General features: G+C 38.0%; 1 protein-coding gene across 2 annotated transcripts in view; it reads left to right on the top strand.

Moving 5' to 3' along the window:
- The first annotated feature begins 3,724 nt into the window (after positions 1-3,724).
- DMP1 (dentin matrix acidic phosphoprotein 1) overlaps positions 3,725-25,576 on the top strand; it is a 34,413-nt gene continuing 12,561 nt past the window's right edge. Inside the window, exon 1 of one of the 2 annotated variants that reach the window (XM_007184123.2) lies at positions 3,725-3,799. The gene's annotated coding sequence lies outside the window, so the exon portion shown is untranslated. Of the gene's footprint in view, positions 3,800-17,135; positions 18,874-25,576 lie in introns of those variants that run through there. The other variant, XM_007184122.2, reaches the window with a different exon arrangement.

The following is a 25,576-nucleotide window of genomic DNA, read 5'->3' on the forward strand; positions in this document are numbered from 1 at the left end:
CAACTTTCAGGTGGAAGATAGTTCAGTTTTCCTGTTGGCAGTGGTTCTCAAATACCAGTGCACACAGGAACAAACTAAGAAACATCTTAAAATGCAGATTTCTGAGCTCCGCTTAGTTAGATTTTGATTCAATAGGTCAGAGGTGGCTCCTTGAAATCTGTATTTTAAACAAATTTAGATTTAACAGCCTGAATCAAGGTGATTCAGATTCAAGTTACCTAGGAGCCACGTTATGAAAAATGTTAATTTGAGGTCTTATGAGATGTACGCAGGAGTAATCCACACTGTGGGCTTGCTTCCTTGTTAGTCCCATCTTTAGAATTGTCTTAGGGAGGAGCTCAAATATTTTGCTAAAGACAATAACTATAATATAATATTTATTAATATTATATTTATTCATAACAACCATGGATAGAGAGTTAAACAGTGCTTCCAAGCTACCTAGAAGTGTTCTCAGCCATATCTAATCAACCAGGATGCAGGTCCCCTGCAGAAATGTGAGGTTCTCCAGCATGAAGGCTGGAGAATCTTTTCTGTCTGTGCAGAGATTATTCGTGATCTTTCGTATCCACATGTTCCTCCACATTTCCCAGCTTCCCTTGGAGTTGGTTTGGCCCTGTGACTGGATCCTGGCCAATGGAATGTGGACAAAAGTAAAGAACCATTTCCAGGTCTGATTCCTAAAATACCCAGCATAGTCTTTCACTCTCATTTTCTTTCCTTCCCCAACTTCAAATGGGTAATGCCAGGGTGAGATTGAAGCTGCAAGATGATAGAAAAATAAGATGGAAACAGCCTGGGTTCCTGGGTCATTGTCTACAGGAGAGCTACTTTGAATTGTGACACAAGCAACAATAAGCCTCTATTGTACTAAGCCCCCAAATTTGGGGCTTATTTATTTTAGCAGCACAGTCTATCCTCTCCTAACACTGCTATGTTATTAACAACTGATTAATAGTCATGATGGAAATATTTCCTTTACTATGGCAGAACAGACTAATTTGAACTGAATTCCTCATTGTACCAATAACCTAGCAGAACAAAGCCTGGGCAATCTTACCATTGCCCCTTCAAACCAATAGCCCACACAGAACTATTCCAACCAAATATTTGCTGAAAAGTATAAAAGTTAGTCCTGTTTAGCATGCAATGAATAGCTACCCACTTTTTCTTTTTCTTTTTCTTTTTTTTTTTTTTTTGATAGGTAAGAAGTGGATTTATTTAGAGAAAAATACACTCCACAGACAGAGTGCGGGCCATCTCAGAAGGTGAGAAAGGCCCCAGGGTATGGGGTTGTCAGTTTTTATAGGGGTGGGTAATTTCATAGGCTACTGAGTGGGACAGCAGTGACAGTAGTGACAGCAAATCAGACAGCAGTGACAGCAGCAATAGCAGCGACAGTAGTGAAAGCAGTGACAGCAGTGACAGTAGTGACAGCAGTGACAGCAAATCAGATAGTAGTGATAGCAGTGACAGTGGTGACAGTGACAGCAGTGACAGTAGTGACAGTGACAGCAGTGACAGTGACAGTGGTGACAGTGACAGCAGTGACAGTAGTGACAGTGACAGCAGTGACAGTGACAGTGGTGACAGTGACAGCAGTGACAGCAGCGACAGTGACAGCAGTGACAGCAGTGACAGCAGTGACAGCGACAGTAGTGACAGCGACAGCAGTGACAGCAGTGACAGTGACAGCAGTGACAGTAGTGACAGCGACAGCAGTGATAGTGACAGCAGTGACAGTGCCTCTGACAGTGGTGATGAGAGTGACAGCAAGAGCAAGTCTGGCAACGGCAACAACAATGGCGGTGGTAGTGACAGTGATAGTGACAGTGAAGGCAGTGACAGTAATCACTCAACCAGTGACGATTAGAACTAAAGAAAACTCCACAAGATTCCTTTTGTGAACAATCTGGTGAGTAATTGATAGGAAATAAAGATTTCCAAGAAAGTAAAGAAAGGGGAGAAATAAAAGAGAAGACATACGTAAACATCTACAGAAACAACAAGAAAATAGTCAAATTGTCAGATTCAGAACCAAGTCCAAACACCCTCAGAGAATCTGTGTACCCGCGTGTTAAATATATTCTGAAAAGATTTTGTTAAAAGTGTAAATATAAACATAGAAGAATGATTAAAATATTCTTTAGTATTTTACACAGAAACCTCAAGCAATCACATACTAAATAACTTCAATTTAAATGCCAAGTGCTTTAGAGAATGTAGCAAGTAAACACATCTTAATGCCTTAATCTTTCAGTAATTATATATTCTGGACAGATGGTCTGCTTACTGCTGAGTAAAAGATGCTGTTACCATGATCTCCAGCTTGGCTACAATTCATCTGCTTGTTTCACTTGCAACATGAAAAAAAAAAAAAATCACAGCAACGATTTAACCTACCTGGACCATGAGAATAATCTTTGTAATTAGTGAATAGAGTAATTACAAACTATGGAAATTCTAAAGAGCGCTAAGCAGGAAAGAATTCAGAGGCTGGTTTAAACAAAACCTCATGTATAGTATCACATTCCTGCAAAGTGCTGGAAATGGAGCATAAGGTCCCCAAAACTATTGACAAAACTGAGGCAGTGCTTAGAACATGCTCCAACTATTCATAAATAAACACACTCATGAATGAAGTGCTCTTGGAGGGGATGCACTTTTTGAACTCTGTTCAGAAGTCTGCTAAGTGGAATCAGTTATCTGTCTTCCACCTCAGTCTCAACAAGCCAAACTTGGTTCACATTTGCCTTTAAACCCCTACAAACCAAAAATTCCAAATCAGACTCTCAGACTCCCTTCTTATTTTAATCTCTTTAGTAAAGCCCACAGTTGCTTTGGAAACTACTCTTTTTTATCTGAGAGTCATACATGCTGCTAAAATCTGAACATGGGTTCTTCAGATTTTGCATGAATGAGGGTACTTCTTAATTTTGAGATGAAGCCCTAACCCTAGAACATGAGGATCTTAAAGGTGTATGAAACTAGAGTGTGATATTTAATAAGGTGGATATATCATTTATCCCCAATCTAGGATACCCTTGAGAGTGAAAGGGCTGCTATGAATAATTCCCCGGGGCCTGGAGGTGTAAATTTGGCTTATCTGGGACTCTGGGAGATATAATGACCATAAGCATAAGCCTTTAGGGTATTATTCAAGATTTAGTAAGTGATGATTTGTAATTTCTCTCTTCCACTTAGGTAATTATTTTAGATTTGTTCTAATTCAAAAGTAAAATTCTATATGGTGAAGTTTTGAATGCAACTTCTTTAATGTTAATTTTCAGCCAGTCATTTAGCTGACTGGTTGAAAATTTATGCTCTGTTATAGGGCATATTTTACACAGAGTTTCAGTAGGCTTTTTTTTTTCTTGGCTTCTTCCTCCTTTATGCATGAGTTTCTTAAGAGATCAATATTGCAAGTAATATTGCTGGAGGCTTTAAAAATACTGCTATTTATAAACTACTTGGTAACTCATAATACTGTAAAATTTCAAGTTTCTACAATATCATAATCATGTACATGACTCCAAACTTCTTTCCTTAAACTATGCTCTAGATTTTTAACTCCTTTAGCCCTTCTGTTTTTTTCCAATTTGTAACTTGTGGCTTCTAGTAACTGTCCTACCTATTTCAAAAGGTTGTTATGAGCACTAAGTCAGGCAATGGATATGAAGCTCTTTGTAAATTATATAATATATGTAAATGAAAGAGATAATGAATTTTGGTGCTATAATAAACATCTATTTCTAGGACTGTTCACAAGGAAAACTCCCTTCATCTTAATGGTTTGTGAGTACGTACTTCCTCCAACATATTTTTTTTAATTAGTTTTTTTTTTTTTTTTTTTTGGTCCATGCTGTGCAGCGTGTGGGATCTTAGTTCCATGACCCTGGCAGTGAAAGCCCCGAGTCCTAACCACTAGACTGCCAGGGAATTCCCTAAAATTAGTTATTTTTTTAATTGAAAAAATAATATGTATATATACACAAAATAAAAATTTCAAACACTATGAAAAGGTAGGCAAAAATATTAAATCTCTATCATCCCAGACTCCCAGTCCTCTATTTCTCTTCCTTAGGGGCCATTCCCATTACTAATATCTTGTGGAAATTTCCAGAAATATTCTATGCACATATAAGCACATATGTCCCCCTTTTAAAAACACATGGAAATCTACTACACACAGTGTGCTTAACTTATTCTTTTTAACCTAAAACTATACCTTGAATATTGGTTCGTTACACACAGATTGACGTTCTTTTTTCAAAGCTGTGTCGTATTTTATTTTATGAAATGCCTTAGGTATTTCACCTGTCCCTATTTTTTGATCACTTTCCATTTCTAGTCCAATGAGAGTCTCTGCAGGTGTCACCTGAGTCAAGCGGGATAAATTTCCTGCCAGTTCTTATAAAGACTTCACCTTAAAAAGCATATCTGGGGCAGGGGAGAGGAGATACTCAGAATCTAGGGCCGATGTCAGAAACCATGAAGGAAGACTATGGTCCCGATCTTCCACTGTAATATCTTCGTTGACCTCCATCCGTAACTTCAAGGTGAAAATGAAGGAGACACTCCCAAAGAACGTCTCAAGGGTAGATCCTTTGAACACAAGAAGTCTGGTATTAGAAAATAAAATTGCTTTTAGGTTATTTTCTGGACTAAAGATTAATGAAGAAGCTGCTAATATTGCCCATGAGAGTAGTATTTTTTTAAACTGCAGGTTGCCACTCATTTAGTAGGTCATGATATCAGTTTAGTGACACATGACCAGCATTTTGTAAAATGAAAGAATAAAAAAGAAAAATATTTAGTGTATAATGTGTAGTGTTTTATGAAACAGTGTCATTTCTCTCTATATACATACATACACAAATATGTCTAAGTATGCATATACTCTTGGTTGCAGTAAAAAAAAGATGTGAAAGCCATTGGTTTAGAAAAGGGTTATAAAACATTATTACTGCTAGTAATCATTGTATATTTACTTTTGTCATTTTTTTAAACATCTTTATTGAAGTATAATTGCTTTACAATGGTGTGTTAGTTTCTGCTTTATAACAAAGTGAATCAGCTATACATTACCTTTACTTTTCACATTCACTTTTCTCCTTACAAACCTCTGTTTCTTTCCCACTTTAAAAAAATTTATTTATTTACTTATTAATTTTGGCTGCGTTGGGTCTTCGTTGCTGCGCTTGGGCTTTCTCCAGTTGTGGCGAGCGGGGGCTACTCTTCGTTGCAGTGCGAGGGCTTCTCATTGCGGTGGCTTCTCTTGTTGTGGAGCATGGGCTCCAGGCGTGCAGGCTTCAGTAGTTGTGGCACGCGGGCTCAGTAGTTGTGGCTTGCGGGCTCTAGGCGCGCAGGCTCAGTAGTTGTGGCGCACAGGCTTAGTTGCTCCGCGGCATATGGGATTTTCCCAGGCCAGGGGTCAAACCCGTGTCCCCTGCATTGGCAGGCGTATTCTTAACCACTGCGCCACCAGGGAAGTCCAAAATCTATTTTCTAAAATAGATTATAAAAGGATAACCTCTAGAGAGTCCATACCTCATCATATAAATACATTTTAAATTATTAATTGGAATAGAATTTCCCAGAAGTCAAACTTGCTTTATGGTTTGTAATGGAAGTTCCGAAAAACTTGAGACCAAAATAACTAGGAAAAATTTTCCTCTCCCTAAAAGGAACAGGAACAGAATAGAATAGCTCAGTTCACAGATGAAAATATCGTTGTGTTCTCACAGTGATCCATTCACTGCTGCTTGCAAGCAAATCCTCTAGAGAGTGAAACAAGCCAGCAACTCAATGTTCCCAACCTCTCCCCTCTGAACAGGGACCTTGGGTTTATATGCTAAAAAAGAAAAAAGAAGAAAGAAGTAAGAAATTTTTAAAAAAGGAAAAAAAGAGTCAATTCCTATGGGGCACACATGTAGCTCAGAAAATGGTATAAAGTCTAAAGGTCACCAATACATTAGACTCAGTGTTTTTTCCATTAGTTTGCATGGCCCCAGCTCTAGCATGAAACGCTGCATTTACAGACAGCTGTATCATAAGTTGCTTCCCTTACTCCCTCATTATTTTGGGCTTTGCCACTAGCTATACCCCTCCCTCCTTTACTCTTTCCTTCTTTTCCTCCCTAGAATGTTCTTTTCAGAGAGATGAAGATGTGTCTGTGGGAAGAAAACACTTGCAAAATTTAATTCCCAGACATTGTCCAGTGTGAGGCCCCAGTCCAAGCCCCTAGTCAAGGGCTGCTGTGCTCGAGCCCACCTCACTGGCTCTTTGGCCTGCTCCCGAGATCTCAGTCAAAACCAACTGGTTCCCAGCTCCTACCTCCCTAGTACTTTCCTCAGTTGAAACCACTGAATCTTCCTTGTTGTTCTAACACAATCTGAACTGAAGGCAGGAGATACTCAGGCTGTAACAGACCAACATTTAGGCTTGGCACCAAAGCACATTTACCTCTTGTCTTGTCCTAATATCTTGATTCCCTTAAGTGGATCCTTACCTTGTCCTCAAGCAACAATCCCCTGTGATCTTTCTAACTGGGCTTCTGCATATCTTCCTTATCTCATTCTAGCATGTACACTGATTAGAACTGTCCCAGCCCAATCAGCCTAAGACAACCAGGAGCAAATTGTCTGACACCATCAGGCTTCTGGACTCAATGCAAGGAAGGACACTGCCCACCAGGGCAACTTTGGAGCCTTAGCAAAGGATAAGATAGAACTAGTGTAGGATTTGGGGAAAGGATGGAACTGAGGTGATATTTAAATGAAGCAATGTTTGAGAGGCTCAAAGCAAAGCTGGGCTGTGGCTGAAGGGGTCCACATCAGGTTTGGACTGTGAAGGAGACCCAGGCTCCTGAGTCCTTGGGAAGTGCGAAGTAAAGTTAAGATGGATGTGGACTGTTGTATCTGAATCTCTGCCCCTGGGTTGTAAATCGAGACGGAGTCTTTGTGTCAAAGTGCCTCAGACCCTCCAGGCAAGAGTTGGGTGTTTTATTTTTACTGATATAATTTTAAAAAGCAAAGTCTCTGTTAATCTATGATTTTAGAGAATAAAATTTCTCAGTGATTAATAAAGCAGGAGTCATTCAAAGTAGAGGGTTGTCATGACACTTTATAGATTCAGTGTCCTTGAGAGAGATGTTATTTTCTGTTAACGTTTGCAGCTGGCTTTATCTCTGTTTTTCCAGTCTGAAAAATGGTGGGTAGATTTTTACTTTCTCAGTCCAAGCTAGTTTTTGCTTTCTCAGGAGATATGTTTCTGCTAAAACCAAAAGTCTGCTTATCTTGCAGTCCTTTTCCTAAATTCTCGCAGAACTTCTAGATGCCTGCCTGTTCTTTAAATATTGCCCATTCTAGATCACCACCTGTTGAACTTTGTGTCACTCCTGGGATTTGTTTCTTTTTCGCTGCTTACTCTCTGTACCCTGAACATTTGTGCTGTGTAAGCTGGTCTGTCAAATGGGCCATATGATTCACCAGATCTAATGGTGTTTGAAGTGTCAGTGGCAGATAGGATGCTGTTTGGAGCCTTTGGCAGGTCCCTACAGGTGAATTGCAGCATAGGCCTTTAGGATTATGGAGCAAGGTCCTGCCATCATCTGAAGATAACTACCTTCCTTTTGAGAGAGAGCTCTTGGCCTGCTACTGGGCCTTTGTAGAGATTGAACAATTTACCACGTGACCTGAGCATCCCATTATCAACTGGGTGTTAACTGACCCATGAAGCTCTAGAGTTAGGCATGCACAGCAACCCTCCATCATCAAATGGAAGTGGTGTATACAGGACTGGGCCTGAGCCCTGAAGGCACAAGTAAATTACATGACGAAGTGGCCCAAATGTCCGTGGTCCCTACTCCCGCTACCCTGCCTTCTCTCTCCCAGCCTGTACCTATGACCTCATGGTGCATTCCCTATGACCAGCTGACAGAGCAAGAGGAGACTAAGGCCTGGTTTACAGATGGTTCTACAGAACATGCAAGCACCACCTCAAAGTGGAAAGCTGTAGCACTACAGCTTCTTCCCGGGATATCCCTTAAAAATAGTGGTGAAAACAAACCCTCCCAGTGGGCAGGACTTTGGGCAGTGCACCTGTTTGCTCACTCTGCTTAGAAGGAGAAAAGGGCAGGTGTGCAAATATATCCTGATTCATGGGCTGTGGCCGTGGTCTGATCAGGGGCTTGGAAGGGACTTGACTGGAAAATTGGCGATGCAGAGATTTGAAGAGGAAGTATGTTGACAGATCTCTCTGAGTGGGCAAAACCGTGAAGATATTTGTGTCCTATGTAAATGCTCACCAAAGGGTGACGTCAGCAGAGGAGGATTATAGCCATCAGTAGGATAGGATGTCATGTTCTGTGGACACCAGTCAGTCTCTTTCCCCAGACCCCTGTCATTGCCCAATGTGTTCATGAGCAAAGTGGCCATGGCGGCAGGGGTGGACATTATGCATGGGCTCAGCAACATGGACTCCCTCTCACCAAGACCAGCCTGGCCGTGGCCACTGTTGAGTGCCCAATCTGCCAGCAGCCAATTCTAACCCTGAGCCCCCATATGGCATCATTCCCCAGGGTGAACAGCCAGCTACCTGGTGCAGGCTGATCAAGTGGACTGCTTCCTCCATGGAAGGGACAGTATTTTGTTCCTACTGGAATAGACACTTACTCTAGATATTGATCTGCCTTCTCTGCATGCAGTGCTTATGCCAAAACCACCATCCATGGATTTACGGAATACCTTGTCCACTGTCATGATTTTCCACGCAGCATTGCTTCTGATCAAGGAACTCAAATCAAAGCAAAAGAAGTGCTACAGTGGTCCCATGCTCATGGAATTCACTTGTCCTACTATGTTCCTCAGTATCCTGAAGTAGCTGGCTTGATAGAATGGTGGCATGACCCTTTGAAGACTCAGTTACAAAGCCAGCTAGGCGGTAATACTTTTCAGGGCTGGGGTAAGGTTCTACAGAAAGCTGCATATGCTCTAAATCAGCGTCCAATATATGGTGCAATATCATATTTATATGATAGCCAGGATTCATGAGTCTAGTGATCAAGGGGTAGAAACTGTAGGGGCATCACTCACTGTTAACCCTAGTGACCCACTAGCAAAATTTTTGCTTTTTGTTTCTGTGACTTTATGCTTTGCTGACCTAGAGATCTTAGTTCCAGAGGGGGCAATGCTTCCACCAGGAGACTCAACAATGATTCCATTGAACTGGAGGTTAGTACTGGCACCTGGCCACTTGGAGCTCCTCATGCCTCTGAAACAACAGGTAAAGAATAGAGTTACAGTGTTGGCTGGGGTGACAGATCATGATTACTGAGGGGAGATTGAATTATCATTCCACAATGGAGGTAAGGAAACATACGTCTGGAATACAGGAGATCTGTTAGGGTGTCTCAGTATTATCGTGCCTTGTGATTAAGGTAAATGGAAAACTACAACCACCCAATTTAGGCAGGACTACAAATGGCCCAGACCCTTCAGGAATGAAGATTTGTATGACTTCACCAGGTAAGAACCATGACCAGCTGAGGTGCTTGCTGGAGGCAAAAGACATAGAATGGGTAGTAGATGAAGATAGTTACAAACATCAACTATGACCACATGACCAGTTACAGAAATAAGGACTGTACCTGTCATGAGCATTTCCTCCTTATTTTGTTATGAATACATTTGTGTGTGAATATATATATGTGTATATATATCTCAAATATCTTTGTCTTCTTTCCTCTCTTATTCCCTTATCATGTAACATAAGAAAATGTATTGACTTTATATCAGTATTTCAGTATTGTTAACTTTCATGGAACTTCTCAGCCTCCATAATCATGTGCTTATTCCTATATCTACATCTATATCTCTTATATAGCTTTACATATCCTATTGGTTCTGTTTCTCTGGTGAACCCTGACTAATACAATCGGTGGCAAGGAGGGAATTCTGAGTCAGATGAACCACTGATTAGAAGCAGAATGTTTTGAGAGGTAGAAGGAATAGATGAGGATGCCAGAAGTATAGGATTCATAGAGAAATTACAAAAAAGAAGATGACATGGAGAGATAAGAAAGATTTATAGTTGACCCTTGAACAAACCTGGGTTTGAACTGCATATGCAGATTTTTTTCAATAAATATCTGCTATAGTATTATATTATCCCCAGTTGGTTAAATCTGCAGATACAAAACCCAAGATACAGAGGAACCAAGGATATGCATGACTGACTAAGTTACAGGCTGATTTTCGACGGTGCAGGGGTCAGCACCCCTAAGCCCACATTGTTCAGCTATAATGTAGGGCAGTGCTGGTTGCTTCATTTCAACTGTTCTTTTTTTAACCTAAAAAAAAGCAATTGCAAATGGTTCAACTTAAGTTGTAGTAAATAGGAAGTTGGACAAAGCTATTTATTCCTTTAAATTATGCAAAGAAAGAGGAAATATTATCTTTTACAAAGTGTCTTATAAGGGTCTGTCTAGTCCTAAAGATATTAACAGATAATAAAAAGTGAAGTTATAGGGAGCAGCTAAAGAAAGAAGAGAGAAGGAAATTGAAGAGTAGAAAACTAAAATCCAAAATTAGTTTACTGAAATAGAATTAGGAAATATACTAAAACAAGCACATAGATCACAACTGATATTTATGCATGTAATTTTATGTGTTCAGGAAAGGAAGTAGACTAATAGATATTCTTTTTTATTTTTTTAACATCTTTATTGGAGTATAATTGCTTTACAATGGTGTGTTAGTTTCTGCTTTATAACAAAGTGAATCAGCTATACATATACATATATCCCCCTATCTCTTCCCTCTGCGTCTCCCTCCCTCCCATCCTCCTTATCCCACCCCTCTAGGGGGTCACAAAGCACTGAACTGATCTCCCTGTGCTATGCAGCTGCTTCCCACTAGCTATCGGTTTTACATTTGGTAGTGTATATATGTCATGCCACTCTCTCACTTTGTCCCAGCTTACCCTTTCCCCTCCCCGTATCTTCAAGTCCATTCTCTAGTAGATCTGCGTCTTTACTCCTGTCCTGCCCCTAGGTTCTTCATGACCTTTTTTTTTTTCCTTAGATTCCCTATATATGTGTTAGCAAGTACTTGTTTTTCTTTTTCTGACTTACTTCACTCTGTATGATGGTCCCTAGGTCCATCCACCTCACCACAAATAACTCAATTTCCTTTCTTTTTATGGCTGAGTAATATTCCATTGTATATATGTGCCACATCTTCTTTATCCATTCATCCGATGATGGACACTTAGGTTGCTTCCATGTCCTGGCTATTGTAAATAGAGCTGCAATGAACATTGTGGTACATGACTCTTTTTGAATTATGGTTTTCTCAGGGTATATGCCCAGTAGTGGGATTGCTGGGTCATATGTTAGTTCTATTTTTAGTTTTTTAAGGAACCTCCATACTGTTCTCCATAGTGGCTGTATCAATTTACATTCCCACCAACAGTGCAAGAGGGTTCCCTTTTCTCCACACCCTCTCCAGCGTTTATTGTTTCTAGATTTTTTGATGATGGCCATTCTGACTGGTGTGAGGTGATACCTCATTGTAGTTTTGATTTGCATTTCTCTAATGATTAGTGATGTTGAGCATCCTTTCATGTGTTTGTTGGCAATCTGTAAATTTACTTTGGAGAAATGTCTGTTTAAGTCTTCTGCCCATTTCTAGATTGGGTCGTTCGTTTTTTTGATATTGAGCTGCATGAGCTGCTTGTAAATTTTGGAGATGAACCCTTTGTCAGTTGCTCCAGCTTTGTTTTTCTTTCTCATGATTGCTTTGGCTATTCGGGGTCTTTTGTGTTTCCATACAAATTGTGAAATTTTTTGTTCTAGTGCTGTGAAAAATGCCATTGGTAGCTTGATAGGGATTGCATTGAATCTGTAGATTGCTTTGGGTAGTATAGTCATTTTCACAATGTTGATTCTTCCAATCCAAGAACATGGTATATCTCTCCATCTGTTTGTATCATCTTTCATTGCTTTCATCAGTGTCTTATAGTTTTCTGCATACAGGTCTTTTGTCTCCTTAGATAGGTTTATTCCTAGGTATTTTATTCTTTTTGTTGCAATGGTAAATGGGAGTGTTTCCTAAATTTCTCTTTCAGATTTTTCATCATTATTATATAGGAATGCAAGAGATTTCTGTGCATTAATTTTGTATTCTGCTACTTTACCAAATGCATTGATTAGTTCTAGTAGTTTTCTGGAAGCAACTTTAGGATTCTCTATGTATAGTATCATGTCATCTGCAAACAGTGACAGTTTTACTTCTTCTTTGCAATTTGGATTACTTTTATTTCTTTTTTGTCTCTAATTGCTGTAGCTAAAACTTCCAAAACTATGTTGGATAATAGTGGTGAGAGTGGGCAACCTTGTCTTGTTCCTGATCTTAGTGGAAATGGTTTCAGTTTTTCACCATTGAGGACGATGTTGGCTGTGGGTTTGTCATATATGGCCTTTATTATGTTGAGGTAAGTTCCCTCTCTGCCTACTTTCTGGAGAATTTTTATCATAAGTGGGTGTTGAATTTTGGTGAAAGCTTTTTCTGCAACTATTGAGATGATCATATGGTTTTTATCTTTCAATTTGTTTTACGGTGCATCACATTGATTTGCATATTTTGAAGAATCCTTGCATTCCTGGGATAAACCCCACTTGATCATGGTGTATGATCCTTTTAATGTGCTGTTGGATTCTGTTTGCTAGCATTTTGTTGAGGATTTTTGCATCTATGTTCATCAGTGATATTGACCTGTAGTTTTCTTTTTTTGTGACATCTTTGTCTGGTTTTGGTATCAGGGTGATGGTGGCCTCATAGAATGAGCTGGGGAGTGTTCCTCCCTCTGCTATATTTTAGAAGAGTTTGAGAAGGATAGGTGTTAGCTCTTATCTAAATGTTTGATAGAATTTTCCTGTGAAGCAATCTGGTCCTGGGCTTTTGTTTGTTGGAAGATTTTTAATCACGGTTTCAATTTCAGTGCTTGTGGTTGGTCTGTTCATATTCTCTATTTCTTCCTGGTTCAGTCTCAGAAGGTTGTGCATTTGTAAGAATTTGTCCATTTCTTTCAGATTGTCCATTTTATTGGCATATAGCTGCTTGTAGTAATCTCTCATGATCCTTTGTATTTCTACAGTGTCAGTTGTTACTTCATTTTTATTTCTAATTCCTTTGATTTGAGTCTTCTCCCTTTTTTTCTGGATGAGTCTGGCTAATGGTTTATCAATTTTGTTTATCTTCTCAGAGAACCAGCTTTTAGTTTTATTGATCTTTGCTATTTTTTCCTTCTTTTCTTTTTCATTTACTTCTGATCTGATCTTTATGATTTCTTTCCTTCTTCTAAATTTGAGGGGTTTTTTGTTAATTTTCTTAAATTTTCTTAAATTTACCTAGGCTTGATTTGTGACCCAAGATGTGATCTATCCTGGAGAACGTTCCATGAATACTTGAAAAGAAAGTGTATTCTGTTGTTTTTGGATGGAATGTCCTGTAAATATCAATTAAGTCCATTTTGCTTAAGGTATCATTTAAAGCTTGTGTTTCCTTATTTATTTTCATTTTGGGTGATCTGTCCCTTGATGAAAGTGGGGTGTTAAAGTCCCCTACTATTATTGTGTTACTGTCGATTTCCCCTTTTATGGCTGTTTGTATTTGCCTTATGTATTGAGGTGCTCCTATGTTGGGTGCATAAATATTTACAATTGTTATATCTTCTTCTTGTATTGATCCCTTGATCATTATGTAGTGTCCTACTTTGTCTCTTGTAGTAGTCTTTATTTTAAAGTCCATTTTGCCTGATATGAGAATTGCTATTCCAGCTTTCTTTTGATTTCCATTTGCATGCAATATCTTTTTCTATCCTCTCACTTTCAGTCTGTATGTGTCCCTAGGTCTGAAGTGGGTCTCTTGAGAGCATATATATGGGTCTTGTTTTTGTATCCATTCAGCCAGTCTATGTCTTTTGTTTAGAGCATTTAATCCATTTACATTTAAGGTAATTATCGATATGTATGCTCCTATTACCATTTCCTTAACTGTTTTGGGTTTGTTATTGTAGGTCTTTTCCTTCTCTTGTGTTTCCTGTCTAGAGAAGTTCCTTTAGCATTTGTTGTAAAGCTGGTTTGGTGGTACTGAATTCTCTTAGCTTTTGCTTGTCTGTAAAGGTTTTAATTTCTCTGTCAAATCTGGATGAGATCTTTGCTGGGTAGAGTAATCTTGGTTGTAGGTTTTTCCCTTTCATCACTTTAAATATGTCCTGCCACTCCCTTCTGGCTTGCAGAGTTTCTGCTGAAAGATCAACTGTTAATCTTATGGGGATTCCCTTGTATGTTATTTGTTGTTTTTCCATTGCTGCTTTTAATATTTTTTCTTTGTATTTAATTTTTGATAGTTTGATTAATATGTGTCTTGGCGTGTTTCTCCTTGGACTTATCCTCTGTGGGACTGTCTGCACTTCCTGGGCTTAATTGACTATTTCCTTTCCCGTATGAGGGAAGTTTTCAACTATAATCTCTTCAAATATTTTCTCAGTCCCTTTCTTTTTCTCTTCTTCTTCTGGGACCCCTATAATTTGAATGTTGGTGCATTTAATGTTGTCCCAGAGGTCTCTGAGAATGTCCTCAATTCTTTTCATTCTTTTTTCTTTATTCTGCTCTGAGGTAGTTATTTCCACTATTTTAACTTCCAGGTCACTTATCCGTTCTTCTGCCTTGGTTATTCTGCTACCGATTCTTTCTAGAGAATTTTTAATTTCATTTATTGTGTTGTACATCATTGTTTGCTCTTTAGTTCTCCTTGTTAAACATTTCTTGTATTTTCTCCATTCTATTTCCAAGATTTTGGATCATCTTTACTATCGTTACTCTGATTTCTTTTCCAGGTAGACTGCCTATTTCCTCTTCATTTGTTTTGTCTGGTGGTTTTTTACCTTGCTCCTTCATCTGCTATGTGTTTCTCTGTCTTCTCATTTTGCTTCACTTCCTGTGTTTGGGGTCTCCTTTTGGTGACTGCCCCCAGTGGCTAAGGTTGGTTCAGTGGGTTGTGTAGGCTTCCTGGTGGAGGGGACTGGTGCCTGTGTTCTGGTGGATGAGGCTGGATCTTGTCTTTCTGGTGGGCAGCACCAAGTTCGGTGGTGTGTTTTGGGGTGACTGTGACATTATTATCATTTTAGGCAGCCTCTCTGCTAATGGGTTGGTTTTTGTTCCTGTCTTGCTAGTTGTTTGGCATAGGGTGTCCAGCACTGTAGCTTGCTGGCTGTTGAGTGGAGTTGGGTCTTAGTATTGAGATGGAGATCTCTGGGAGAGCTTTTGCCGTTTGATATTGCATGGAGCCGGGAGGTCTCTGGTGGACCTATGTCCTGATCTCGGCTCTCCCACCTCAGAGCCTCAGGCCTGACACCCAGCCAGAGCACCAAGACCCTGTCAGCCACATGGCTTACTTTATAGTGCATGGGGTGTGCAATTTTATGGACATTTTAATCGTTTCCTTTTTGGAAGTCTGAGGTCTTCTGCCAGTGTTCAGTTGGTGTTCTGTAGGAATTGTTCCACATGTAGATGTATTTTTGATGTATTTGTGGGGAGGAAGGTGATCTCCACATCTTACTCCTCTGCCATTTTGAAGGTCCCCCCCATTTCTTTTAAATTTAAAACATTTTCCTCTTTTTTTTGCCTTCTAGTTCTCTTAAGGAATTATCTGTTGTGTTTATTCCCTCTTTTCTTCCTTTTAGTTTAGTCTTCATTTTCAAAATTTTTCTCTTATTTCAAAATTTTCATGACTTTCAATAATTTCTAAATTATTCTAATTTCTATTTATGTTGTTTTCCATCCATTGTGCCATTTTCATAATGTCTTTTTGCTATTTTTAAAATAGAATGTCACAGTGTTGATATATTCTCAGCATGCTTTCATTGTCTGTAAGGTTGTTTGTTTTCTGCTCTAATCTAAACTTCATAGCTTTTCGCTGTTTTTATATGAAGTTGGTTTTCCTGAACTTTTGGAAGGAGGTATAGCTCAGGGTAGCTTTCACCCTCTTCTCTTGTTCTCATATTGTGTTAAAAAATGTAGGGCTTCCCTGGTGGCGCAGTGGTTGAGAATCTGCCTGCTAATGCAGGGGACACGGGTTCGAGCCCTGGTCTGGGAAGATCCCACATGCCACGGAGCGACAAGGCCCGTGAGCCACAATTGCTGAGCCTGCGCGTCTGGAGCCTGTGCTCTGCAACAAGAGAGGCCGCGATAGTGAGAGGCCCACGCACCGCGATGAAGAGTGGCCCCCGCTTGCCACAACTGGAGAAAGCCCTTGCACAGAAACAAAGACCCAACATAGCCAAAAATAAATAAATTAATTAATTTTAAAAAAATGTAGCAGCTTTCTTTCTAAGACTTGCTGTTTCCATTTCCTTCTCCCACACTTATTCGTGCCTCCTTTACTTTACCTATTCTGTGAAATTTTTATTCCACTCCCAGCAGTTTCTCCTCTATGTGGGTCTGTCCTGGAAGGCAGCTGTGGTGTCTGTTTTGAGAATTTTTAGGGGCTAGACCGCTCCAGATCTTTCAGATTTTATTATGTTCCCTTCGCACCTACCAGCGACAATTATTGACTATGTTGGTGTTTCCTGTTCGCATGTCCATCAGATGTCCTTTTGCTTCCCTCTGCTTAGTCCTGCACAGATGATGTAGGAATTGTGGCAGTTGGTGGCTTGTCCTCAGCCGCTTTGTTTGGAGTTTGTGGCTACAACCTGTCATGTAGTGTGGTAACCAATCTCTAAAATGGCCTCAACATTTCCTCTGCTCCCTGTACAGTCATTCTGCTCTTCACATCAAAAGATAGAGACGATTTCTCCTTCTGAATCTGGGATGGCCCTGTGATTGATTTGACCATTAGAATATGGAGACAGTGACATTCGGGCAGCTCTTGGACTCCAGCCACCATGGGAAAAGGCCAAGCCACAAGGAGAGGCCATGGGAGGGAGAACTAAAGTGCTCAGGATAACCGTTCCAGCTCCCCAGAAACAACCATATGAGAGCGATATTGAATATTCTGTTTCAGTTGAGTCCCCAGATGACTGCAGCCCTAGCTATGAGAGATAACAAAATAGTTGTTGTGTTAATATATAAAGTAGTGAAATGGTTTTTAAGGCAGCAATAGGACTAAAACATTTAGTTTTGTTGTACATGTTGTCCATGGTTTTCAGTCTTGTTATCTAGTTGTTCTGTCTGTTTTTATGTGGGAATTTGGAGAGATCCTAAAACAACGTCCTGTAATACCCTTTGCCAAAACCTTCCCAGAATCCGCTCTGACATTAGATTATAAGTTGCTTCTAGGATAGACCTCAGTCAAGACCTATGAAACCACCAGGAAGTGTAATTCAGAACCAGAACAGAACATAGGGAATTTATAGCTTCCGCCTATGAACTTTGGTCTTTTAATCAGCCCTGTATGAAAATAGACTCTCCTCTCCACATTTTCTGCCCCAGCCTCATCGCAGTTCACAGTGAGAAAGTTAAAAACCCATGAGTTAGATGTTAGTTTCCTGGATAACGCTGGGCACCCCAATTCTCCAGAACCAGGTTGGTAGGAGCATCAATTAAAATTTCCAACAATCATAACTCTTTCAAAAAAAGTCAGAGTGAATCATGTGGGTACCGCAGGCAAGTTAATAGTCTGGCCCAGTTAAAAGCCACTCATTCATTCATAAAACTGTTTATTGAGTGTTTATTATGACCCAGGCACCTAGATATTAGGACAATATACACCAGTAATTAAAGCAAACATCCCCACTCTTGAGGAAGTTAAATTCAGGTGGCTTATATTCTTTAAATATTTGTCCAGTGGTCTTTCTACTGTTACTTGAGCATGCTCCTTGGGAGCTGCCCACCTCACTTCCAGCTCCCTACACAACTTTCAGCACACTCCCTGAAGAGTCCTGGTCAATACCATTTTATTCATTTCATTACTTTTTCAGGAATGGCAGAAAGTCCCTTGGAAATTGATTTCTCCGGATGCTGCCCAACTAGTCTTTCTTTTAATCCAATACTGATTTCAGAGTCACCAGCGTTAAAACCAAAATGTGGCAGGCAGTTGAGGGGAGTAATGAAGTGCTGGATTTAAATTATTTTCAATTAAAAATGAAAGTTACTTAGGGAGGTGCTTTAACATTTCCAATCACCACAGAATTCTGTAAGGGGCTACTTTGTTAGATTAGTAAGAATTTTGGACCTTTGTGTGTATAGGAGGGTAGGCAGATGAGAGGAAAAGGAGATGAGTAATGGAAGTTGTTAAAAGATGAAAAGGGCAAGAATGAAGGCCCATCTTCTCAACACCAACAATTTAGGCAAATCTAGTATTTTAGTAGGTTCTTCGTGTGCAACCTGGAAATGTACATTAACAGGAAACTTTCTACCTACTCCTTGACTCTCCTTTTCCCATCCTTGTGTCTGCTGGGATCTGCCAGTGGGTGGAAGATATTGTCATTGTTTATAATGCTCATAAGCCTGCATGGATGTGAATGACATATATTTAGAAATCAAAATAAAGCTTTAGGAAGATCTTCAATTTAATTGAAACTAGTCTAGTCATTTGGGAACCACAAGAGCTTTTTAGGGAAAATCTGCTTCTGTAAGCTGGAGGAAGTGTGGGTGTACTGGAGTCCCGGTCACACCTTGTGATGTCAGTCACCCCCAGGCCGCAGCTGATTGGCTGGGAAGAGCCGAAGCAGAGTTTAAATTCCTGCACCATCAGAGAAGTGTTCAGAACCTCAACACAAGAGTGGCTTCATTGTCACAGATTTCCCCTATGAGAACATCAGCCTGATTGTTGAGACATTTGGGGCAAAGTCTTTGTGAAACTGAAGAAGGTAAGACATTCTCGTTGTTTAATTTTTTTTAATGACTTCTGCTGTGTTGTTTGGAAAATATTAAGCATGTGTACATGTTGAGCGGCATTATGTCATGCAGAGAAAGATGGGGAGAGCTGTGCCTTGGGTAAAAACGATTCCATTTTGTTCCAGTTGTTTATGCCACAGTAAATAATGATATTAAAATGACAGGTTAAGTCAATAGAGACAGGTGCTCTTCTCAGTAATACTTTAATTAGATCTCTGCATGGTATTCTGAAAGGGAAATTTTACTAATTAGGTGGCAGATGGAAGGTCATTCTGAAGTTTTGCTTTAATTATCAAAACAAATACAGCTTTTACATTTAGATTTTATGGATATAGGTATGCTCATGGCCTACAAGATGTTATAAAAGAATCTAAACTAGACTGGCAGAACTTTGTAAATATGGTCTCTTAAGCTGAAAATCAGATAATGCTATTCATCCAATAATATTCCTGAGAACTGAGTAGCTGAAAGGAGATGTTAAGACTTCTGAAACAAACCATGGCTGTGATAATTATACTGCTTTTCTATTGTCTGGCTGGGTATTCATGTTAGCATGATGCCTTGCATACAGTCAGAGGTCAGTAAATGTTGAATATAACTGTCTTTTAAAAAACCTTTCCTAGTGTAGAAGACTTAGAAGTATATATACTCCTGCCCATGTGGATTTTTATTTGCTGCATTTATTCCACTTCTTCATCTATATCAGAAGTGTCTGTCTTCCACAACAGAGTGGGAGCTGTGGTCAGGCAATGCTTTCTGCATGACACCTAGAAGATCCCACGTGTAATAGCAACACTTCAGGCACTCCTCTTCTTCAAGAGCTATAACTTCTGGTGACCCATACTTTCTGTTTGACTGAGAGCCAAGTAGACTATGCTACTTCGATCTGGTTGGTTAAAATGTTTAAACAAACAAACAATTTTCTAACGGTGTTAGTCCGCTAGAGATCCCCAAAATGGCGATGTGGACCAATGTGTCTCAGATGCTGTGTGTCCTCCCACATCTATATTTAATTTGGGGACACCTAGGAGTTATTTTACTGTGGTTGAAAGCGTATAACATGGGATTGATTATAACTGACCTCAAGACAATTACAATTGGAATGTTTGGGAATTTTTATTGATTTATTTATTTGGTTTTCTGAATTTGTGATAGAATTCATGTCCTGGCCAAATTCCACTTTATTTTCAAAGAGTAATAAAGAAACAAATTCTAGCTAATGGAGGTTCTGGTTACTTGGGTTCTGGGTAATTTTGTTTTTGTAAGACAAGCATATTATCATTATTACACATTGTTGTATACTCAAGCAGCTAGAGCAGTGCCTGGCACATAGGATGTTCTCAACAGCTATTTATTGACTGCTAATAAATGGATATATTATTCATTAGTATTATTAAGGATAACAACATGAAGTCAAAAATAAGCAAACTAAGCATGATAAATTGAGCTTATGATTTTTCAAGTTTTTCATTTCCTTCCTTTAGCCTACCTCTTTCATTTTAGTTTACATAAAAGAAAATATATACTTTAAAAGTGAATATTGACTCTGAGGAAGTTCTGGAACAAGGTCTCTTACTTGAGAGCACAAAGAAGTTCTGGCTACACTTGAGGGTGGCCAGAGAGAGAAGGGACTGCAATCCACTTCTCCAGATCCTAAACACTTTGGATCTTTTCAATTCTGGGAGAACAACTCATAAAGGTTGAAAAGCTCTGATACACACATTGCCTTCCATACAGGTGGAACTCAAATTGAGGTTGTTGATTTCCTTTTGTTACATGTTCTCATTGTAGAATGACAGCACGTGCAATGTAGAAATGACATTTACCAATCACTGAAGAAGAACTTAGGGTTCTGGACTCATCTTTTAGGCTTGTAGCTATTTTGCTCATTTATTACTCAGAATAGGGCTACTGCATATCTGCTTCTACTCTTTTGGGGGGTGGTAGGTAAAAAGCTTATGAAAGTTTGGAGCTCTCATTTGGAATACACTTCACACAAGTATAATTATTCTTATCAAAAATACTAATTGAAAACCTAATACGTATAGTGTTTGAGCTCTGACTTTCTGTAATGCTTGATGGCAGACTATATTCTATGGTTGGCAACATCAGCTCTCTCGGGACCTCAGGCTGTATTTTATTTTAGTTTGCCAGACTCTTACTTGGAAAATTATGACTTCGAGTCAGGGTGCTAAATGTTATTTCTAGAAGCATGAACGAGTCACTGCATCTTCCTTATGTTTCATAATATTACACCCCTGAGAAACTGAACACTGGAAGCACACACTTCCTTCATAAAACACACAACATTCATTGGTGTAGAGCATTTTTTTGTTATTTAGATAAGAGAGAAGCAAAAGAAAATACAAGAGGAGAACTCAATATTCGTTGACTTCTTGGAACATTTGCTGGGTTTTAGAGCACCATGAGATTATCACTCTATTCAAATTTCACTTTAAAAATGAAAATGTGAGAGACCTCATGATTATCTGACCTATGAAGCCAAAACCATTGGTACGCAGTTATTTTGAGAGTGTCGTATTTGGGAGAAACTTTCCTTTCCTTAAGAAATGAACCTGAGAACTTCTTAAAAGAAAATGTTTTGATTATGGGAACTAAAGGGAAGTGTAGGGGAGGAAAAATTTTCCTCTGTCCTCTTGGGGTCTCTGGCTGAGCTTAAGAATTAAACTGGCATAAGACAGATGAACAGGAGAAAAGCATACAAGTTTTATTAAATTTTTTACATGTACATGGGCACCTTCACAAGAGAATGAGGACGTGAAGAAGTGACCGGAGTGGAAGATTTTACACCTTTTAGGCAAAGAAACAATACATTTGTGAAGGATTGACAAGACACAGGGGCAGCAGATTGTGGAGAAGTAACCTGGAAGATCGGGTTAGTTTAACTGATTTGTTTGCAAGGATTTCCCTCAGCCTTGACTCCGTCTCTGGTGATGAGAAGGTCTTCCCTCCTCCTGGGAGAGGGAGGGCACATTTCACGAGGGAGATTTATCTCCTGCTTCTGGGAAAAAGAAGGAAGATCAGAGCACCCTTCTTGCATCTGCAGTTTCTCAAGTACCTTCAGCTCAAGATAATTTTTATGTCAAAGAGGCATATTTTGGGATGAGATATTCTGGTTTCCTTCAGAAGTAATATCTGTTGAATTAGGCTTGTTTTAGGGGCAGCTGAACATTTTCGTATGTTTTCTCTGTTGATATTAGGGGAAAGATTTGAAAAAGAAATAAAAATAATATCAACATACAAGGACTGATATGAAGTATGCTGGATTAGAATAAAGAAAATAACACAAGGAATAGCTATGTTGACAAGGAATAACACTCAAGATACAGGAGGAGAGGCTCTGTTGGACCATTTGAGCTTTATGAAGGTAGAAATGAGGAAACTTCTCAGTCTGCTTATCTTAGGATTTCTATTGTTTTCTTGAATAAATAAAAAAAATAAGATTAGGTGACTTCTTGAGCCCAATGTTTCAGACATTATTCAGTGTATTCAGACATTATGGAGCAAGGTACTATTATTTCTTAGATCAGAGGGTAAAATCATTTGGAGCACCTTGAAAACAAACCCATGCTTGTTCCCACCCCCAGTGAACTGATTTATTACCCCATGGTGGGTTTGTGCACTGGTATTGCTTTAAATCTCCCCAGGTGATACTGATATACAACCAAGGTTGGGGATCTCTGGCTTAGATCTTTTGTCACTGGCATAGTATATATTTAACATTTAAAGACACTAATCAGGGGCTTCCCTGGTGGCGCAGTGGTTGAGAGTCCACCTGCCAATGCAGGGGACACGGGTTCGAGCCCTGGTCCGGGAGGATCCCACATGCTGCGGAGCAACTAGGCCCGTGAGCCACAATTACTGAGCCTGTGCGTCTGGAGCCTGTGGTCCGCAACAAGAGAGGCCGCGATAGTGAGAGGCCCGCGCACCGCGATGAAGAGTGGCCCCCGCTTGCCACAACTAGAGAAAGCCCTTGCACAGAAACGAAGACCCAACACAGCCATAAGTAAATAAATAAATAAATCCAAAAGTTAAAAAAAAAAAAAAAAAGACACAAATCAGCAAAAGTGAAGTCTGAAATCAGCCAGCAGGATTTTCCACAGAGTATACGGATGTCCATCTGACAAGTCTGTTAGGGCAGCCCCAGGGCTTACGAGTGCAGGGCAAATTGTTTTCCTTTTAAATCATTTCAATAACTTTTTACATTAGCATCTAGGATGTCTATTTTTAGATATAGAACAAATTGTTTTCCTTTTAAATCATTTCAATAACTTTTTACATTAGCATCTAGGATGTCTATTTTTAGATATAGAACAAATTGTTTTCCTTTTAAATCATTTCAATAACCTTTTACATTAGCATCTAGGATGTCTATTTTTAGATATAGAACAAATTGTTTTCCTTTTAAATCATTTCAATAACTTTTTACATTAGCATCTAGGATGTCTATTTTTAGATATAGAACAAATTGTTTTCCTTTTAAATCATTTCAATAACTTTTTACATTAGCATCTAGGATGTCTATTTTTAGATATAGAACAAATTGTTTTCCTTTTAAATCATTTCAATAACCTTTTACATTAGCATCTAGGATGTCTATTTTTAGATATAGAACAAATTGTTTTCCTTTTAAATCATTTCAATAACCTTTTACATTAGCATCTAGGATGTCTATTTTTAGATATAGAACAAATTGTTTTCCTTTTAAATCATTTCAATAACCTTTTACATTAGCATCTAGGATGTCTATTTTTAGATATAGAACAAATTGTTTTCCTTTTAAATCATTTCAATAACTTTTTACATTAGCATCTAGGATGTCTATTTTTAGATATAGAACAAATTGTTTTCCTTTTAAATCATTTCAATAACTTTTTACATTAGCATCTAGGATGTCTATTTTTAGATATAGAACAAATTGTTTTCCTTTTAAATCATTTCAATAACTTTTTACATTAGCATCTAGGATGTCTATTTTTAGATATAGAACAAATTGTTTTCCTTTTAAATCATTTCAATAACTTTTTACATTAGCATCTAGGATGTCTATTTTTAGATATAGAACAAATTGTTTTCCTTTTAAATCATTTCAATAACTTTTTACATTAGCATCTAGGATGTCTATTTTTAGATATAGAACAAATTGTTTTCCTTTTAAATCATTTCAATAACTTTTTACATTAGCATCTAGGATGTCTATTTTTAGATATAGAACAAATTGTTTTCCTTTTAAATCATTTCAATAACTTTTTACATTAGCATCTAGGATGTCTATTTTTAGATATAGAACAAATTGTTTTCCTTTTAAATCATTTCAATAACTTTTTACATTAGCATCTAGGATGTCTATTTTTAGATATAGAACAAATTGTTTTCCTTTTAAATCATTTCAATAACTTTTTACATTAGCATCTAGGATGTCTATTTTTAGATATAGAACAAATTGTTTTCCTTTTAAATCATTTCAATAACTTTTTACATTAGCATCTAGGATGTCTATTTTTAGATATAGAACAAATTGTTTTCCTTTTAAATCATTTCAATAACCTTTTACATTAGCATCTAGGATGTCTATTTTTAGATATAGAACAAATTGTTTTCCTTTTAAATCATTTCAATAACTTTTTACATTAGCATCTAGGATGTCTATTTTTAGATATAGAACAAATTGTTTTCCTTTTAAATCATTTCAATAACCTTTTACATTAGCATCTAGGATGTCTATTTTTAGATATAGAACAAATTGTTTTCCTTTTAAATCATTTCAATAACTTTTTACATTAGCATCTAGGATGTCTATTTTTAGATATAGAACAAATTGTTTTCCTTTTAAATCATTTCAATAACTTTTTACATTAGCATCTAGGATGTCTATTTTTAGATATAGAACAAATTGTTTTCCTTTTAAATCATTTCAATAACTTTTTACATTAGCATCTAGGATGTCTATTTTTAGATATAGAACAAATTGTTTTCCTTTTAAATCATTTCAATAACCTTTTACATTAGCATCTAGGATGTCTATTTTTAGATATAGAACAAATTGTTTTCCTTTTAAATCATTTCAATAACCTTTTACATTAGCATCTAGGATGTCTATTTTTAGATATAGAACAAATTGTTTTCCTTTTAAATCATTTCAATAACCTTTTACATTAGCATCTAGGATGTCTATTTTTAGATATAGAACAAATTGTTTTCCTTTTAAATCATTTCAATAACCTTTTACATTAGCATCTAGGATGTCTATTTTTAGATATAGAACAAATTGTTTTCCTTTTAAATCATTTCAATAACCTTTTACATTAGCATCTAGGATGTCTATTTTTAGATATAGAACAAATTGTTTTCCTTTTAAATCATTTCAATAACCTTTTACATTAGCATCTAGGATGTCTATTTTTAGATATAGAACAAATTGTTTTCCTTTTAAATCATTTCAATAACCTTTTACATTAGCATCTAGGATGTCTATTTTTAGATATAGAACAAATTGTTTTCCTTTTAAATCATTTCAATAACCTTTTACATTAGCATCTAGGATGTCTATTTTTAGATATAGAACAAATTGTTTTCCTTTTAAATCATTTCAATAACTTTTTACATTAGCATCTAGGATGTCTATTTTTAGATATAGAACAAATTGTTTTCCTT

The sequence above is a fragment of the Balaenoptera acutorostrata genome, chromosome 5, assembly GCF_949987535.1.
Source record: "Balaenoptera acutorostrata chromosome 5, mBalAcu1.1, whole genome shotgun sequence".
NCBI classification, from domain to species: Eukaryota; Metazoa; Chordata; class Mammalia; order Artiodactyla; family Balaenopteridae; genus Balaenoptera; species Balaenoptera acutorostrata.